This window comes from Apodemus sylvaticus, chromosome 22 (genome assembly GCF_947179515.1).
Source record: "Apodemus sylvaticus chromosome 22, mApoSyl1.1, whole genome shotgun sequence".
Lineage (NCBI taxonomy): Eukaryota > Metazoa > Chordata > Mammalia > Rodentia > Muridae > Apodemus > Apodemus sylvaticus.
The window spans coordinates 10,934,967-10,951,982 of NC_067493.1; the positions used below are offsets into that span (position 1 = coordinate 10,934,967).

Genomic DNA, 17,016 nt, shown 5'->3' on the forward strand with positions numbered 1-17,016 from the left:
TTCATAGATGTACAGGTTCGAAGTGTCTGCAGCCCTCCAGAACAACTCAAGTGAGGTGGGGGAAAGCCAGGATATAACTCACTGTATCCTGTTCCTTTCTTATTCCTAGTCTGCCACTGTGCCCCTCCCACCCCCCAAAGGCACATGAGCCCTGCAAGTGCCTCTCAATGGAGAACCTGAGATGGGGACTCCAGGTCACAGAGAAAATGTCACAACACTGCTAAGGGCCATAGGCAGAAAGGGCCAAGGATAATCATATGCCAGGTACTCAAGATTCATCTGGAGTTGGGGGCCACCATCCTTTCCAGACTGGAAGGGTCAGCTGGCATGGTCGGGCAAGGCAAAGATTAGGGTTTCAAGGCAGGCCACAGAGAGTAGCTGGAACCCTGCAGGACCCTAAGGAATCTCCCAGACTCAGATCAACCCTCCTGGACCCACCATACAAGTACTCTCTAAGCTGTAGCCAGGGCTCTACTGGATTTACCCAAACTATCATGGTCTCAGTTCCCAGGTAGCCTCAGCGCTGATGTCCTTGGCCCCCAAAGGGAAGCTCAGCCTGCCAGGTATACTGAGGCTGAAGATTCTGGGTCATGGAAGATACTAACATACAACCACAACCTGGACTCAGTATAAAATCTTAACACCAACGAAGTCCACTGCCCAGCTTTCATCCTGGAAATAACCCTATCCAGAGTCTGTTACCTCTTCCTTCCAAATGGAGCATCCAAGGCTCCTTTCAAGGCTTAACCCCAATCCTGGGGCTCTGAGTTCTTTGCTGCAAAGCCTTTATACCCTGGTTCATATGTTAGCTAGGATTCTAGCTCTCACCGGCCTTTGTCAAGGCTGGGTCACCCACCCCACTCTTTAAAATAGAGAAGCCTAGAGAGCAGAGCTCTTCCCCACCCAGATGACCGGTTCAGTCTGCAGAGTGTCTTTGAGGGAAAGGGTAAATAAAAGAAACTAAAAACCCACCAGACACCTGGAACCTTGAGGCAGTTCAGACTGATATACAAATGGCGGCTCAGTGTTCCAATCCAGAGTACATGGTCTTTGCTAGCACAGACAAGCCATCTCAAGAACATCTGACCCAGCAGTGCCACAGTCTCTACATCCATCTTCTTTCAACCATTCAAAGGATATATGATCCCAAGCCAACACAACCCTGTAGGCCTGGCCTAAGGAGGCAGCCTAGACAACATACCATTTTGGCCACCACCCTCCTGCGTTTGTGATGTCAGAATCTAGTTGGGTGTGGCTGTCTATGGACCATAAGTTTATGGTGTATTAAGAGCTACAGTAGCAAAAGAGACTGTCCTTCTGAAGAGAAAGGGAACAGAAGGCAGGAAGGACTCTTTGGAGAAGCTAGGCTATGACCAGATGGAGATGAGGTCTACTCTTCTTCCCTGATGCCTTGCTGCTGATTTCCTCCTTGTATTAACAAGGTAGCCAAGCAGGTAGAGTCTCTTCTACCCATAGCTCTGGATGGGCACAGCCACCACTCCAAATGATACCACAAGAATTAGAGCCACAAGAAAACAAAATCTTGTTTGTCTAAAAGCTCAGCACAGAGAGTTCACTCTCAGAGGACAGCTACTTTAGAAGAGCCTGAGAAGATGCCATCTCTCCATGCTAATAATCTGTTTAGCGGCACCCCATCACCCAGAGCTCCAGGCTGACAGGCAATGCCCCCTCCTACCCTGTATCTCTAGAAACATAAATCTGATGGATACTTTTCCAGGCCACACCAGGGCTGGACCCTCCCCTGCCCTGTGTTCCTCTTTCTTTAGGCCCCACCTCTTCCAGCAGACCTTGGGTTGGGGACCTGAGGTATGTGTTGGGCAGACCAGAATTCAGTGCTAGGATCAGAAAGTAGGCTTGGGAAAGCCACTTTCCCCCCTTATTCTTCCATTTCTTAAAGGGAAAGACAGGGACAAGGGCATGTTCTTCCCAGGATGAACAGGATTCCTCTCCCTCCATGAGACTCCTTCCCTCTGGAATGGGAGTCTGAGCCCTTCCTTCAGTTTAGCCAGTACCAGACACAGGCATAACAGGACATTGGGGGGAAGATGGGGTGAGGAAGGTTCATCCAACCCCTGACCTCTGATCTTTCCCACCACTTACTCTTTGATGTTAGATGGGTTTAGGAGAGAGTCCTGATGGCCTGCTAGAGTCTAATCCCTGGTGAGGGACTTGAAATCTCCCTGTTTAGATCACCACAGGCCCTCTCCTGGAATCCTCCTAGCTTGAAAGGAACAAGAGGCCAACTGTGTCCCCTCCTCCCACCATTGTCTCCAGGAACAACTAATCCTACTCTTCCTTATAGAATCTCTTCCCCAAACCTCATTTTGAGAAGTGTGACACTTCTTCATGACCATGAAGAACCTATCTGATTGTGACCAATCCTGCCTCCCTGAGTGTTCCCAGGGATATACACATCCTTGGAGCAGAGACCAAGGCAGACACACGGCTCACTGACCCCCAAACTCTCCAACCCTTGGCACATCCAATCAAATCACCTGAAAATCTCCATGCCCAGCTCCAGAGTACAGGCCACTAAGCTCTTTACATCCATGCCTACAACCCAGGGGCCCCCAGATCCAAGTCCAAGCTTCCCTGAGACAATATGCTTCCAGGCCTTGCTCTCAGGACAGACGCTGGCCTGCAAGTGTGTAGGGGCTCTTCCCTTGTCCTCCTCTTCCCTCCCCTTGCCCCCTGGCTGTCTATCTAGTCATCCTTGACCAGCCTAGAGGTGGTCAGGAGAGAAAGGCAGAGCTAAGATATGGGATAGGCTTGTCTCCAGGAGTCAGGGATACCTTCCAGGGCTGTCCATCTCCCTCAAAGGGTAAGCTGCAAGAACACAAGCCGTCTGCCTTAAACCAAGAGAGCTGGTGGGCTTTGGAGAGAGCCTGGCTGCAATTCCTTCAGGCTTCCTAATCTTGAGGCAATGACTGGAGGAGTAAAGGAGAGAGAGAGGGAGGGGGATTCGGAGAGGGCAGTGACCACAGCACACTGGGTTCCTTCTTGCTCTAGTCTGTCCCCAAGGCAAAGAGCTACCCTAAATGTCTCCCTGGGAGCCTGGCCACCATCCTACCCAATCCTGGGGCTCCCAAGGGATGAGAGCACAGGGGCAAAAACCAATGAGCTTCCCTCTGAACATCCCAGGCTATCCACACCCTCCTCCTTCCCCAGGGCAGAGTCAGAGGGGTGTGGTCACCTGGCTGCAGACTGAGAGAAAGCCAAGCAGACTCCTGGTGCCCAAGCTCTTCCTTTTGCTCCTTCACAGGCCTCTGGCCAGGTCCCTACCAAAGAAACACTAGAAGAAAGGAGCAGGCCTCTACACCAGGTCCTACTCAGACGGGGAAAACCAGCCAAACACCACGCAGAGTTCAATTTTTGAGAAAAAAAAAAAAAGAAGAAGACAAAGAAACAAAACAAAACAAAAAAACAAAAACGGAACCGCAGAATTGTGAAAGAAATCCCTTCCCCGAAGCCAGGCCCTCTTCTCTCTTCTCCCTCCAACAGCCTGATTCGGAATTATCCTGGGCAGTTATGGAAGTCCAAGCCAGGAAAGGGTCTGTAGGCGCCCAGATGCAGATAAGGGTGGGAAAGAGGTGGGGGATGTCTCAGAAATGCACAAAAAGGGGTTGGAGAAGGAGGCAGGGTTGGGGGTAGGGAAAGCAAAGAGGTAGGCGTCCATGATGGCCTGAACAGGTCCAAAGTCTCCTAGGGAGAAGCCAGCATCCAACTTGTTTACTTATTGGCATGTTTTGCTGCCTCCAAAAGTAAACAGTTAAAAACAAGAAATCTGGGTTGGTTCCCAAGCAGTCCCTATCTGTCACCTTGTCTCCTCAGGCAAGCATTGCCTCTGCTGGCCTCTATCTGCCACCACCAGTCAGGAAACCTCCACTTTATTCCACTTGAGCCTAGCCAAACTGTTGCTCTTTAGTGGGGGGCAAAGAAACCAATTCGCACCCTGGAAAAGAGCCTGGAGAGGGTGGGGGCGGGGAAAGGAGCTGGGCCCCAGGTTCCCCAGCATCATCGGATTGTACCTGGCTGGGGCTGGAGTCACCTGGAACACACAGCTCTGCAGCATCTCCCTAGCCAGGGCGAGCCTGATGCACTGGGTGGGCTGCGAACAGAGGAGCACAGGGCTGGTTCAAGGGCAGGGGGTGGGGGTGGGGGCAAGAGGGAGATGCAGAGCTGGGGTGGGGTGGGGCGGGCTGGGCATCGGCCACCTGACTTCCATGGAAGTGATATTCCTTGAGATGTCCATGACATTGATGCTGGCGTTCCCATTGCTGTTCCCTGAATCCTGCCCTTCCAGGAGAGGGAAGAGGTTCTCATCCTCTGGCAGCCAGCAATTGATCTCAGTCTTGCTGCAGACACAACCTGCAGGGCAAGACAGCAGGGAGCCCACACGGTCCAGGCAGACTCTTCCAAGCGAGAAAATCTGCCAGAAACTACACTTGGCTGGTGAAGAGAGACATCCACCTCTGATCTCTAGTTCTAAAAAAGAGGAGGAGGAGGAAGAGGAGGAGGAGGAGGAGGAGGAGGAGGAGAGAGAGAGAGAGAGAGAGAGAGAGAGAGAGAGAGAGAGAGAGAGAGAGAGAGAGAGAGAGAGAGAGGTGGGGTGGGGGGAGTGGGGAGTGGGGAGAACAGGGTGGGGGGTAAGGAAACAAAGACATCGAGGGAGGGGGGAAGGGGAACGGGGCCTCTCTTTGAAATGCCTAATGATCAGATGCAAAATCCTTCAGCACAGGAAACCATCCCGGCCACCTCAACTGCTGCCCCACTGGGTGGGAGCCTTGGGTCCCTCTTGTGGTGTGTTCTGCCAGGTGTGGTGGCCAGGTTGTCGCTCGCCTGCTTGCGGGGTCCAGGAGCTCTGAAAAGGAGGCAAGCCCTCCTACTCCAAGTCCGAGGCTTTGCAGAGTTGCAGCAACAGACGGTGGGGAAGCAAAAATAATAATAATAAAAAGAAAAAAGATGGTGCTAAAGTCACCAAGTCCCAATTCCTGGGCAGAACTAAAATGGACAACCTGCAACACACAGTCGTACACACTCATGTGCACAGGCACGGAGCTGGAGGAAGAAGAGAAGGAAGATGCAGTCAAAGCTGCAGCCGCCACCTTAAATGGCTAGCTATGCGCCTGCAGAAATGTACAAGTGCTCCAAGCCTTAGGAAACACGCAGATTATTGGAGCATCTTCCTTGGCTCCCTCCCTCCCTCCTCCCCTCCCTCCTCCCCTGCCTCCTCCCTTTCCTCCTCGCGGCCTCCTCCCTCCCACCTCCCCCCCCCCCACGCACGGGCTGGGAGTGGCAGGAGAGCAGAATCTCACCCACCCTCCCCTCTCCTCACCCCTCTCTCTCCGCCCTTCTTCTCCCTCCTGCTTCCCCACCCACCCACCCACTCGCCAGCTCTTGGCTTTCGCTGTTCTGCCACCCACGGCCGCTGCCCGCCCACTCGCTGCAGTTGAGGGGAAAAACAGAGGGAAAGGAAAAGTTGCAGTTGGGATTCAGAGGGTCGGCCTCAGGGAGGGAGAGTTCGCAAGCTGGCTGAGCAAGGGGAATTGCTCTCTCCCTTCCACTTCCTGGCCTGGTGCTGCCCGGTTTTGCTGCAAACTCTTCCACGGGAGGAAGCGAAATGAGTGTGGCTGAGGTGACTGGGGTGCTCCCCAGCCTGGGTGAGGGGCTCGGGCTCACAGACAGTGACAGGGAACAGGGCACACAGGAACCCCAGCGAGGCAGCCAGGGATGCAGGCTGCAGACCTGCAGACCTAGATCTGAATGACACTCATCTGGGTAATCAAGAGTCCAGGAGCTGAACTCGGCTTGAGAGGGGACTGCAGGGCGGGGTGCACTGAGTGCCCCCAAGTCTATTGCTCCTTCTTGGCGGTGCGTTTTGGGTTCAGCCTTGGGCAAGCAGGGAGTAGAAAGGGAGAGAGAGAGGGAAGGAGCGCCTGCAGGACTGCTCTGGAGAACCGAGGTGACCCAGGGCGAGCCTTGCAAGCTAAAGAAATGGCCGGCCAGGAAATTGAGACCTGAAGGGCATTTTTTGACAAGCACTGCACCAGCACCTTTGAGGCCAGCTTCTTGGGCTCAGCCCTCGGGTGCGCCGAGCTGGCAGCCTGGTGAGGGGGCGGGCAGACTGCTCTCTCCCAATGATTTGGGGGCCACAGAACTTCCTCTTTCCATCCCCCACAAACACCCTTCCTGGTAGGGGCTCAAAACAGGTGCAGCCTTCCAGGCAAGTTTAGACCTGGTTGGGAGAGAAGTATGTCCCCCCACACAGATTTTTGCCTTGATAGGATTGTTTTAAAAATAAAATGCAAATGTAAATATGCGAAATGCGAGCTTTTTCCTGAGAAAACCTGAGATTTTGCTGTGAGAAAGGAGAAGAAAGGATTAGGGGAGTCCCAGCAGGCAGACACCCTAAGCATTCTCATGCAGAAGAAGGCAGCTCTCTCCTCCCCTAGCTTGGGAAGGGTAGGCAAGGGAGGAAAATACATTGAATTCAACAGCATCCAGGATCTGAAAGGATTCTCCCTGCCCCACCGCACCCCGTGGATTCCAATGCAGGTCATGCAACTTGTAGGCAAGATGGGGGAAGGGGTGTTGCGGTGCCACCAGCCTGCCCCTAGTGCCACCAACAGACGGACCCGATGTCTCCCCATAACACTTATTGCTGGGAGTAAAACTTGGGTGAAAGGAGGAAAAGAAAAGAACAGGCCTAAAAAAGGCAGTTTCCCGACTTCTTCTTCTTCTGTTTTATTATTATCCAAGATGGCTCTTTATTGCTTTAGTCATAGAGGAAGAAAGAATACCGTTTGTGGGGCGGCCCCTGGGTAACTGGTGAGGAGCATCTCCCGGATGGTGTGGTAGCCAGATGACAAGAACATAGACCTTGACAGTCTGCCCCTCTTTACTTGTCATTTTTAGCTTTCTTTTCAAAGTTTCTAGGTAAAGACAGAATTGAAAGTCTGACAAACACACATCACCATTTCCCACATCCCATAACTCTAAACTTTTCAAAGCCACACTCATCTGAAAAACCTTCCTACGGACCATACACATAAAGATCTTTTAAGTACCATTCCTCCTGCCTTTGTCAAAAACATGTTTTCAATAACATTTAATATATCACTAACTTCCTAACAGAAGTTAAAGGATATTCAATATTTTTGTCAAAAAAGTTTTGTTTGACATAGCATGTGAACTTTACAATGTACATACATTATAGGTCAAATTCCCAAAACTGAAGGTCACACAGTATGCACACAGAGCACTGAATGCAGGCGCCCTTCCCCAACTTTCCCTCTTCTACTTTCCATACCAGGAAACCAACAAATAACAGGGCTCTGTGACTTAATGTGAAACACTGAAGCCATCACTAAGAGAAATGCTGCAAGATGTGTCTATAAAGAGAACCCCAGAGGGTCCTTAAGGCAAGTGGTGGGTGGCGTTCTGTAGGCTGTTCCAGGCAGCACCACCTTCTCCTTCAAAGGTGGCTCCATCTTGGAAAGTAATTAGCTTGCACCTTTCTTCGGGTTTGACTTTTGGGGTCACTTCTCGCTTTGATGTTCTTCTTAGGACTGGCAGGTTTGGGAGCAGGTGACCCTCCCTTTGGCTTTGGGGGGTTACTGTGACTAGGGCAGCTGGCTGTTTGCTGCTTGTCCTGAATTGTTCTCTGCTGTTCCCGAAGTCTCTCTTCCCACTGTATGGACCTTCTACTGAGTTGATCTCCCCATTTCTCAACTAAACAATTTTCAAGAAGCATCATTCTTGAATGCCACTCATAACACATCATTAGGACATCTTGATGGGGCAGGATGTGTGGACACTGGCAGGAGGAATTGGTGATGAGAGGGACTTGCATTCGAGGGATATAGGTGAGGAGGACTTGAAGATCTCTTTCACATCTACCACAGTTGTGACCCCATTGCAACCACTCCTCTGGACGGCTTTTATTTTGGCATGAATAACATAGCTGTACTTTTTGCTCATATTTGTTGCCAAGGTTGGCTTCACCTTCTTGCACTTGCACTGATCAGGGCTCAGACGTTTACAGTCCGCATCAAAGGACCTTTCTTGCACCACCATATCTGGTGTGATGTCTATCCACTTTACATCTTCCGGAAGGTCAGCGACTATTGCCTTGGGAGAGATGCACACTCCAGGGTCATAGGCCAGCAGCTCACCGCAGGCCAGGCTCTCTGGCCAGCTGTGGTTATACATCTTCATGAGGGGCTCACAGTCGTCACATGCTCGCTGGCACACAGACTTTCAGGGCTCGGCGGGATCCTGCAGGATCTCCAGGGTACAGATTTGTGCGTACATGGCACAAAGGAAGAAGTGCAGCACGGAGCTGCAGTTCAGGTCCACTAGCTCCTCATACTGCTAGATAGCAAGGATGGCGTTCTCCTGAGTGCTGTGGTGCAGGTGGTTGGGCATCTGGGTGACCTTCCAGGGCTTGTGCCTGCACTTGGGGATGCACACTGCCTCGCATGGCTCTCCCCGAGCTCCCAGCGCCAGGCCCAGCCACAGGCATGAAGCCACCAGGGCGGAGAAGATCATGGTGCTGTCCTCCTGGGCTGCAGTCCCTGCTGGGAGGACCTTTGACTTCCAGCCGGGCTGCTCTCCTCATCTCTACCTAGGGCCAGTGGAGTGAGCTTTCCTGCTGGAGCTCCAGTCCGCACTGTTGGGGAGTTCTGGGGCTTTGGCTGTAGATGCCCCCTGGGCACACCAGCACCAGCAGTGCCAGCACTCAGCACCGACCCGCATGGGAAGCTCCAGTCTTGGGCCCGGCAGCTCAGAGTGCTGTGGGCAATGGCCATTGTAGAACCCCATTTATCCAGACTTGTCCCCTGATGTGAGCTCAGCAGCATTGGCAGCAGCAAGAACAGAGCAGGCTCCCACTCCACTGCCCCACCCCCAGTGCTCCTGCAGAAGCAATGACTTCATCTCCTCCACTCCACAGCCAAGGGCTATAGTTTTGCATTTCCCCCAAAGTCTCTCCTTTTTTTTTTTTTTTTTTTTTTTTTTTTTTTTTTTTTTAGTCTTCGAGTCATTTTTCTTCAGATCAAGAAAAGGAGCATCTCGCTTTCAATCATTTGGGACGCTGGATTCAAACCTGTGCAAGGGAGACTTTGCTAAGTCGGCCTTAAAGTTACCCTAAGTACAGAGTTGGAGCAACCTGACCCTGTTGTCACCCTTTAAGTTTGAAACATTAAAAGGCTATGCTTTGAAATATTACTAAATTAAAAGCTAACTAAATGTGTGTAACATTTCCAAGATTTTATGTTTTTATCATGACAATTGCTTGGTTCCTACTGATTTTTGTCAGGCATTGACTGCTTTGTGAAATCAATATTGCTTTGTGTTTCAAAAGTGAAAGGCACGCAAGGACGCAGAGGTATTAAACACAAGTGGATTGAATAGTTATTTGTGAGGGGTTGCTAATGATTGAATTACTATTTTTATTTTAATGTCATAACATTGCAGCACTCAAGATTACCTTTCACTTCTAATCATACCATTTACATGGAAGTGGGAAAATGCTTCTGAAGTGGCCAAATGCTGTTTGCTGAATGGATCATGATAACACTAGAAATTACCCTAGAGGAAAAATAATCAGGTTCCCTGCCAGGCTCTTGCGAAAGGTTAATGTCCGTTCATTGAAATAAAGGAAAGCAAAAAACAAGATCCATAAAGCACACATTTATGAAGGTAGGAAAAGAAATATTGGCCATAAGATCTGAATAAATGAATAAATGAATAAATGAATAAATGAATAAATGAATAAATGAATAAATGAATAAATGAATAAATGAATAAATGAATAAATGAATAAATGAAGAATAAATAAATGAATAAATGAATAATATTTTCCATGAAAATATTCTAAATAATTTACTTTATATTTCTTCAATTTTATCAGTAATACATTTCTTCAAAATCTGCATATTTATCAGCAATAATTTCTATCTGCTTGGTCAATTAGTAAAGATATATTTTCTATGTTTACTATTTTACCTTTATTATTTTCCAATTTTTTGAATTTTAACATGTTTTTCTATATATTTCCTCAATTTGTTAAAAACCAGTATCCATGTAAATCTTATATTTAATCAGAAAGTGTTTCCTCTTAGACTTCAGTAATTTTAGAAATATTTAATTTTCTCTAACATTTTTCTGTATTATATTCCATGAAATATTTAATTTTCACATATTTCTGTATATTTCTATAATTTTTTCATATATTTTCCACCAAAATCTTCAATTTCATTAAAATATGATTCTATGTGCTTATGTGTGCTTCATCAATTAATTAAGATATATTTTATATGTTTTCTATTTACCAACAAATTCTTCTATTTTAACACATTTTTCTATGCTTCTTCAATATTTTCTGAAATATTTTCCATATAAATATTCAATTGTAAAAGAAAATGTTTCTACTTACCTTTTTATTTAGTTTAGAAATGTTTCCTATATCCCCCATATTATCTGTATAATTATCCAGGAATATCTTCAGTTTTAACACATGTTTCTATTTATTTCTTCAATCTCATCAGAAATACTTTTGATGAAAGTCTACACTTTTATCAGAAAATATTTCTACTTAAGACTTCAATTAATTTAGACATGTTTAATATGTCTATCATTTTATCTGTATTATTTTCCATGAAAATTTTCAATTTTAAAACATTTTTGTACATATTTCTAAGGCAAAGAGACAGACAAGAGCTATTCAGAACATGTATAATTTGACATTTGTTGACAAATTTGGACACACGACTGTTGGGGAGTGTCTGGTGAGATGAGTCTCTCACAGCCTGACTGACAGAGCAGGGAATACAGAGAATGCACTATACCCTTTGTTTTCATCTCTCAGTCACAGTGTCAGATCTGAGTCATCTTGTTTTCCTGATTCCTGTCCGCAGCCATCATCTCCAAGCAAGACCGTCCTGAGAAAGTCCCTCCCGTCCTGAATCTCCACATGCTGAAGGTGACCCTGGAACTGCCTTCTAACAAGTTCGTGCAGCCAAAGCCTAGGAAGAAAGTGGACATCTCAAGTCTTCTGTTGCCAACTTGATGGGCTGGCTCTTCTCTCCATCCTGACCCAGGTCTCCACAGCTAACACATTTGGAAATAAAGCACAGCACTTTCCCATTGTTCTGACACTGACAAATCTCAGTGACTGAGACCTCTGACTTTTGAAATGGAGGTGATCAACATTTGTGTCCCAGGAGAATCTCGCGAGATGAGCACCTCAGCTTCTGTTCAGTAGAGGAAGAGCATTAACAGGAAGAAAAATCCTGTTCCCCATGACATAAACAACCCCTTCTCTGAACAGTCTAGTGAATCATGGAGAGCTCTGGGCATCCCCTGTGATGTCTCTAGTGATGTCACAACACCCACTGCTCTCAGGGCTTTCAATTAGTCCCTAGAGAGTTCACCCATATTTATGCCTGCAAGATGAAGGAGGAGTGTACTTGAGAGTGAGAATGGGGAGCTTAGAGAAATGAGAGAGAGGCCAAAGGAAGCTGGATTTCCATCTCACTGTAAACCAGTGAGGAAGATGTGGTCCTGGGAAAGGCTCAGTGAGTCATGGAAAGGTGATGTGAAAATTCCTTGAGTAGGCATCTGTGAGCCTGGCTTCCCAGGAGTGGCAATTGTGCCACTGTGAAGTTAATGGACTTTCCTGCTTAACATAATTCCTGAATGGTGAGGATTCTACTACATTTGTTTGTCCATCCCCAAAGACAGGAGCTGGCTAGTCCAAAGCTAGTATACTGTGAATTTTTATATTTTTTTATTTTTGTTTTTTATTTCATTATATATAGTTTTTTATATTTTCCTCTTACTGGCCATGGTGGTGTAACCTGGGGACATAAGGAGACCATAAAGAATCAGGTAGGAAATATTTCTCAGTTTATCTTAGTTCAACATTTTACTCCCTGTTGGTTTTTCTAGGTCTAGTGGCTTTCAGACTATTGTAACACAGAGAAAAATATTCTTATGAGACCTTACATTCTCAGACCTCCTCTGACAACCTTATCCTAGAGAATGATGCCCTGAGCTTTCTGAAACAGCAGACTGGGTGTAAGACATATCCCTAATACAGTCAGACAACTGTCAGAAGCAGAGACTGGATACTTTTTCCAGCTCTAGGTTGTTTTAGACTTTCAGTTGGATACTAACAAAGGAAATAGAAACTTTGATATTCACAGAACCCAACTGATAATCAAAGAATTAGTTGCCTACAGACAGACAGACTGGTGTCAGCAGTGAACATTTGTGCTACCCTGTGCTGGATGTCACTGGCAGCTATTTCTGCAGCTAATTTTCCTCTCAGATAAAATGCCCTTCAGGACTCTTCTGCTCCACACATGTCTGGTTTACTTTCTGCCCTAATAATATGTTTGCTAAAGGACTTCATGTGAAATTTTATGGAAATTGAATTCCAACAAGCAATAAACACAAATACATGGCTTACTAAAATATGCCCTTTTATTACTTATGTATAGATTATAAACATGAGATCATGGTTTGTATTTAATATAATGTACATAATATCAAATGGATTACAAGTAAGATAAACTGAAGCCCCTTAATTTGGAGGAAATTTAATTGAAAAAAAAAACCAAATTGTTTTTGTCATGTACTGGATTGTGTAAAACGATTTTGCTTTATGAAAATTATTTTAGATCTCTTGTAAAAGTGTAGAAAACCAACTAACGCCACCCTCTTTCAATCATCAAAGTGTTTTCATTTGCCATTTTTGATGTCTGCCTTTCCTCCCCAACATTCATTCAATTTTGAAAATTTGCAATTTTGATATGTTCCTTCTCTTAGGTCACACTTAAGCCTATTATTTATAGGAGTGTACACAGATACGATCTGATGAATGATAATCTTCAGCCATGACAAAGGAAATGCAAATATTAATATGTGTTTGGCTACTCAGTTTTATAACTCTATATAGCCTCCTCTTAGACTGTTTTTTTAAATCTCTTACCATATTGTCTGAGCACATGATGCTCATCTAATACAGTCTAATACAAAATACAGTGGATTTCTTCTCAATACTCCTGCTGATTGATTCAGGGTCCTGGCTTTGTCTATTACATCAGATTTCTTTGATAATTCATCAGAAGAGATATAAAGTATTACTTTTATTCATCAAATATGTATTGGTAGCAGATGATATTCATTAAGCCTTAAGGGTGTTTTAAAAAGCATAGATAAATAAAATGCATTCCACTTTGTGCTGAAGAATATGTACATGCAGTAAAATGTCATAATATTTCAAGTCTGTAAACACCCAGGGTAAGTAATACAATAATACTGCAGTTAAAATATTGATCTTAATTTAGTGTGGCTGGCTAGAGGTGGGTACATGTATAATAAAATATTCCTGAGAATCATTTGGCTGTTCTGAGGCCATGACATTTATTGTATTTTCTTACAGTGTGGCTTCTTCATAAAGTCTGTCATTACATCTTCATAAGCCTGTTGCAAAGAAAGATATGTACTCCACTCCAGACTCAAACAAGTGGAATCCGGCACTTTAAGTGGAATGTAGAACTTTCTAATGCTTACATAACAGATCTTTGTTTCTGGTTTCTTATATCCTATCCTTTGTGTCTCTAAAAAGCCATAAAAACTAAGAATTGGGACTCAGTCTAAGGATAATCAGAGTTCATTCTTGGGTATCTAACAATATCTGTTACTTGAGTTTTGTTCAAAATTGCCAAGGGTAATTGAAGTGTCATTAAGTTGGTTTTAGTACCCCATACCTGTGCTAGTAGGTTTTGTTGTCTACTTAATGGAATTAAGAGACATTTAGGATTGATTAAAACACACACACACACACACACACACACACACACACACACACACACACACACGGTGATGAACTTGCATTGAAACACTGAAGAAGTCTGTGTCTGATGTCATGAGAAGATTCCAACCCAGTGACTTTCACACTTGGTGTCATGCAGGAAGGAGGAGAAATCATGATGGGAAAAACATCACAAAACATGTGTGTGCCCATGTATGTGTCTCTGAGCCTATGTCTGTGCCCCCATGGGTGTGTCTTTGTGACTATGTCTGTGCTTCCCTGGAGCACTGATGCATAGGAATGACTTGTCATTATTAGAAGTGGTACCTTCTAAAGGACAACCAAATGAAAGGAAGAAAGAAGCAGAAGTTCATCCATGATGTTTCTCCCTCCTTCCTGCATGAGACAAAGTCTGGGTTGGAATCTTCTGATGACATCAGACACCGACTTCTTCAGCCTTTCAACTTAAGTTCCTCACCATGCCTTTCCATGGAGTTTCCAGGATTTTAAACCCAGACTGAGAGTAGTGAGTTATGGAGATTCCTGCCTCTCTCTCCTGCATAGCTGGCTACTGTCAATCTACCCAGGCCTTAGTGTGCAAACACCCAAACAAATTCTATTCATATATATATATATACAGAATGCAAAATTTGGACCTTGGATATTACGACTCACCTTTCTTCTCTTCCCGTCCTGCCTCTCCAACCCTGGATTCTCATTCTGAGGCAGGATCTCACTTTGTAGTGATGTATTTTCTGTAAGCAACTGTACAGATCAAGCTATCCTTACACTCATGGCATTCTTCTTGCTTCATGATCACAAGTTCTAGGATCCCAGGTGTGCTTCATCACACTTGGCTTATAGTTCACATCTTTTGCCTTGATTGTGACCACACTGATTCAGTCTTATGCAACATTGCATTGCCCAGAACAGAATGGGTCTGAACAATAACCAGATTCTTTAAATGCTAAAACTTGTGATGTCCTACCGAAATCCTAATGCTAATGTCCAACAGCATTTAAGAGTGGGCAATGTGAATATTATTGGTTATATTATTATGATTTTTAAGGTTTGAATATGAATTTATAAACTATAATTTGCTGGAGACTATTCTAAAAATATATCATACTTTGTTATTCATGTTTTTATCTTTGTTTGATATGGAATGTGTCATAATTACTCAGTGTAATTAGGACTATATCAAAATGTAAGCCAGACACTCTGAAGCTAATAGAAAAGAAACTGGGGAAGAACCTTGAGGACATCGGTACAGGGAGAAAGTTTCTGAACAGAACACCAATAGCGTATGCTCTAAGAGCAAGAATTGACAAATGGGACCTCATAAAATTACAAAGTTTCTGTAAGGCAAAGGACACCATCAAGAGGACAAATCGGCAATCAACAAATTGGGAAAAGATCTTCACCAATCCTACATCAGATAGAGGGCTAATATCCAATATATATAAAGAACTCAAGAAGTTAGACTCCAGAAAACCAAACAACCCTATTAAAAAATGGGGTACAGAGTTAAACAAAGAATTCTCACCTGAAGAACTTCAGATGGTGGAGAAGCATCTTAAAAAATGCTCAACTTCATTAGTCATTAGGGAAATGCAAATCAAAACAAGCCTGAGATTTCATCTTACACCTGTCAGAATGGCTAAGATTAAAAATTCAGGAGACAGCAGGTGTTGGAGAGGGTGTGGAGAAACAGGAACACTCCTCCACTGCTGGTGGGGTTGCAAATTGGTACAACCACTCTGGAAATCAGTCTGGCGGTTCCTCCGAAAACTGGGCACCTTACTTCCAGAAGATCCTGCTATACCACTCCTGGGCATATACCCAGAAGACTCCCCACCATGTAATAAGGATACATGTTCTACTATGTTCATAGCAGCCCTATTTGTAATTGCCAGATGCTGGAAAGAACCCAGGTATCCCTCAACAGAAGAGTGGATGCAAAAAATGTGGTATATCTACACAATGGAGTACTATTCAGCCATTAGAAACAATGAATTCATGAAATTCTTAGGCAAATGGATGGAGCTAGAGAATATCATACTAAGTGAGGTAACCCAGACTCAAAAGGTGAATCATGGTATGCACTCACTAATAAGTGGATATTAACCTAGAAAACTGGAATACCCAAAACATAATCCACACATCAAATGAGGTACAAGAAGAAAGGAGGAGTGGCCCCTGGTTCTGGAAAGACTCAGTGAAACAGTATTCAGCAAAACCAGAACGGGGAAGTGGGAAGGGGTGGGTGGGAGGACAGGGGAGGAGAAGGGGGCTTGCGGGACTTTCGGGGAGTGGGGGGGCTAGAAAAGGGGAAATCATTTGAAATGTAAATAAATTATATCGAATAATAAAAAAAAAAAAAAAAAAATGGGGTACAGAGTTAAACAAAGAATTCTCACCTGAAGAACTTCAGATGGTGGAGAAGCATCTTAAAAAATGCTCAACTTCATTAGTCATTAGGGAAATGCAAATCAAAACAAGCCTGAGATTTCATCTTACACCTGTCAGAATGGCTAAGATTAAAAATTCAGGAGACAGCAGGTGTTGGAGAGGGTGTGGAGAAACAGGAACACTCCTCCACTGCTGGTGGGGTTGCAAATTGGTACAACCACTCTGGAAATCAGTCTGGCGGTTCCTCCGAAAATTGGGTACCTCACTTCCAGAAGATCCTGCTATACCACTCCTGGGCATATACCCAGAGGATTCCCCACCATGTAATAAGGATACATGCTCTACTATGTTCATAGAAGCCCTATTTATACTTGCCAGATGCTGGAAAGAACCCAGGTATCCCTCAACAGAAGAGTGGATGCAAAAAATGTGGTATATCTACACAATGGAGTACTATTCAGCCATTAGAAACAATGAATTCATGAAATTCTTAGGCAAATGGATGGAGCTAGAGAGCATCATCCTAAGTGAGGTAACCCAGACTCAAAAGGTGACTCATGGTATGCACTCACTAATAAGTGGATATTAACCTAGAAAACTGGAATACCCAAAACATAATCCACACATCAAATGAGGTACAAGAAGAAAGGAGGAGTGGCCCCTGGTTCTGGAAAGACTCAGTGAAGCAGTGTTCGACAAAACCAGAACGGGGAAGTGGGAAGGGGTGGGTGGGAGGACAGGGGAAGAGAAGGGGGCTTACG

General features: G+C 45.1%; 1 protein-coding gene and 1 pseudogene across 1 annotated transcript in view; both read right to left on the reverse strand.

The window, feature by feature from the left end:
* Nucleotides 1–17,016, reverse strand: part of LOC127673293 (uncharacterized) — an 882,259-nt gene that overhangs the window by 122,733 nt on the left and 742,510 nt on the right. The gene's annotated exons all lie outside the window — the stretch shown is intronic.
* Nucleotides 7,496–8,571, reverse strand: LOC127673171 (secreted frizzled-related sequence protein 4-like; annotated as a pseudogene).